Raw genomic sequence first — 3,823 nt, forward strand, 5'->3', positions numbered from 1 at the left:
AGGAAAGGTACACTGGGAATGAATGGGAAGATAGAAAAGTTGGAAGAAGAAAGGATTTTTTGGTTAGACGCATGGAATTAGCTAAGCATTTTGTTCGAACAAATGTAGAACCAGAACGGATGGTTTTGTGCCTATTACCAGTTCTTCCTCCGGAGTTGAGACCAATCATTCAGATAGATGGGGGTAAACCAATGAGTTCGGATATTAATGAACTCTATCGAAGAGTTATCTATCGGAACAATACTCTTACCGATCCATTAACAACAAGTAGATCTACGCCAGGGGAATCAGTAATGTGTCAGGAGAAATTGGTACAAGAAGCCGTAGATACACTTCTTGATAATGGGATCCGCGGGCAACCAATGAGGGATGGTCATAATAAAGTTTTACAAGTCGTTTTCAGATGTAATTGAAGGCAAAGAGGGAAGATTTCGTGAGACTCTACTTGGTAAACGGGTCGATTATTCGGGGCGTTCCGTCATTGTCGTGGGCCCTTCGCTTTCATTACATCGATGTGGATTACCTCGAGAAATAGCAATAGAACTTTTCCAGACATTTGTAATTCGTGGTCTAATCAGACAACATATTGCTTCCAACATAGGGATTGCAAAAAAGTAAAAATTCGGGAAAAAGAACCAATTGTATGGGAAATACTTCAGAAGTTATGCAAGGGCACCCCATATTGCTGAATAGAGCACCCACCCTGCATAGATTAGGCATACAGGCGTTCCAACCTATTTTAGCGGAGGAACGTGCTATTTGTTTACATCCATTAGTTCGTAAGGGATTCAATGCAGACTTTGATGGGGATCAAATGGCTGTTCATGTACCTTTATCTTTGGAAGCTCAAGCAGAGGCTCGTTTACTTATGTTTTCTCATATGAATCTCTTGTCTCCAGCTATTGGGGATCCCATTTCCATACCAACCCAAGATATGCTTATTGGACTCTATGTATTAACCATCGGAAATCGTCGAGGTATTTGTGCAAATAGGTATAATCCATGGAATCACAGAAACTATCAAAATGAAACAGTTTACGAGTATAATAATAACTATAAGTATACGAAAGAAAAAAGAACCCCTATTTTTGTAGTTCCTATGATGCACTTGGAGCTTACCGCAGAAACGAATCAATTTAGATAGTCCTTTGTGGCTCCGGTGGCGACTAGATCAACGTTTCATTGCCCCAAGAGAAGTGCCCATCGAAGTTCAATATGAATCTTTGGGTACCTATCATGAGATTTATGGGCACTATCTACTAGTAAGAAGTGTCAAAAAAAGAAATCCTTTGTATATACATTCGAACCACCATTGGTCATATTTCTTTTTATCGAGAAATAGAAGAAGCCATACAGGGGTTTTGCCGAGCCTACTCATAAGGTACCTAAGCTAAGTAATTATGTGATACGATACCTTGTGAATTCGGGTCTCTACGGTTCAACCGGTATCCTAATTCCTGAATTGATACGTGAATCAAGATAGAGGAAAGGAAGTCTTCGAATCACTGACTCAAACCTATTGTCGAATCCTACTCAACAGAATATGGAGGTACTTATGGCGGAACGGGCCGATCTGGTCTTTCACAATAAAGTGATAGATGGAACTGCCATGAAACGACTTATTAGTCGATTAATAGATCACTTCGGAATGGCATATACATCACACATACTGGATCAAGTAAAGACTATGGGTTTCCAGCAAGCCACTGCTACATCCATTATCATTAGGAATTGATGATCTTTTAACAATACCTTCTAAGGGATGGCTAGTCCAAGATGCTGAACAACAAAGTTTGATTTTGGAAAAGCACCATCATTATGGGAATGTACACGCGGTAGAAAAATTACGTCAATCCATTGAGATATGGTATGCTACAAGTGAATATTTGAGACAAGAAATGCATCCTAATTTTAGGATGACGGATCCTTCTAATCCAGTCCATATAATGTCCTTTTCGGGAGCTCGGGGAAATGCATCTCAGGTACACCAATTAGTCGTATGAGAGGATTAATGTCGGATCCCCAAGGACAAATGATTGATTTACCCATTCAAAGCAATTTACGCGAAGGACTTTCTTTAACGGAATATCTCATTTCTTGCTACGGAGCTCGCAAAGGAGTTGTGGATACTGCTGTACGAACATCAGATGCTGGATACCTCACGCGTCGACTTGTTGAAGTAGTTCAACACATTGTTGTACGTAGAACAGATTGTGGCACTATCCGAGGTATTTCCGTGAGTCCTCGAAATGGGATGACGGAAAAAATGTTGATCCAAACACTAATTGGTCGTGTATTAGCAGACGATATATATATGGGTCTACGATGCATTGCCGCTCGAAATCAAGATATTGGGGTTGGGCTTGTCAATCGATTCATAACCTTTCGAGCACAATCAATATATATTCGAACCCCCTTTATTTGCAGGAGTACATCTTGGATCTGTCGATTATGTTATGGTCGGAGTCCCACTCATGGTGACCTGGTCGAATTGGGAGAAGCAGTAGGTATCATTGCGGGTCAATCAATTGGGGAACCAGGGGACTCAACTAACATTAAGAACTTTTCATACCGGTGGAGTATTCACAGGTGGTACTGCAGAACATGTACGAGCCCCCTCTAATGGAAAAATAAAATTCAATGAGGATTTGGTTCATCCCACACGTACACGTCATGGGCATCCTGCTTTTCTATGTTATATAGACCTGTATGTCACTATTGAGAGTCAGGATATTCTACATAATGTGAATATTCCACCAAAAAGTTTTCTTTTAGTTCAAAATGATCAATATGTAGAATCAGAACAAGTGATTGCCCGAGATTCGCGCTGGAACATCCACTTTCAATTTTAAAGAGAGAGTTCGAAAACATATTTATTCTGACTCAGAGGGAGAAATGCACTGGAGTACCGATGTGTACCATGCACCTGAATATACATATGGTAATGTTCATCTCTTACCTAAAACAAGTCATTTATGGATATTATCGGGGGGTCCGTGCAGATCTAGTATAGTGCCTTTTTCGCTCCACAAGGATCAAGATCAAATGAACATTCATTCTCTTTCTGTCGAACAGAGAGAGAGTTCTGACCTCTCAGTGACTAATGATCGAGTGAGACACAAAATTGTTTAGTTCAGATCCTTCCGGTAAAAAAGAGGGAAAGATTCTTGATTATTCAGGAACCTGCTCGAATCATATCCAATGGTCGTTGGAATTTCATATATCCTGCCATTCTCCACGAGAATTCTGATTTATTGGCGAAAAGGCGAAGAAATAGATTCATCATCCCATTCCAATATGATCAAGAACGAGAGAAAGAACTAATGCCTCGTTCTGGTATCTCGATTGAAATACCCATAAATGGTATTTTACGTAGAAATAGTATTCTTGCTTATTTCGACGATCCCCGATACAGAAGAAGCAGTTCAGGAATTACTAAGTATGGGACTGTAGAAGTGGATTCAATCGTCAAAAAAGAGGATTTGATTGAGTATCGAGGAGCAAAGGAATTTAGTCCGAAATACCAAATGAAAGTAGATCGCTTTTTTTTCATTCCCGAAGAAGTGCATATCTTACCTGGCTCTTCGTCCATAATGGTACAGAACAATAGTATCATTGGAGTCGATACACGAATCACTTTAAATACAAGAAGCCGCGTAGGTGGATTAGTCCGAGTGGAGAGAAAAAAAAAAAGGATTGAACTGAAAATCTTTTCTGGAGATATCCATTTTCCTGGAGAGACAGATAAGATCTCCCGGCACAGCGGCATCTTGATACCACCAGGAACGGGAAAAAAAAATTCTAAGGAATCAAAAAAATTACA

This window comes from Tasmannia lanceolata, unplaced genomic scaffold (genome assembly GCF_043159265.1).
Source record: "Tasmannia lanceolata isolate RefF3 unplaced genomic scaffold, GAP_Taslan_0.1 ptg001031l, whole genome shotgun sequence".
Lineage (NCBI taxonomy): Eukaryota > Viridiplantae > Streptophyta > Magnoliopsida > Canellales > Winteraceae > Tasmannia > Tasmannia lanceolata.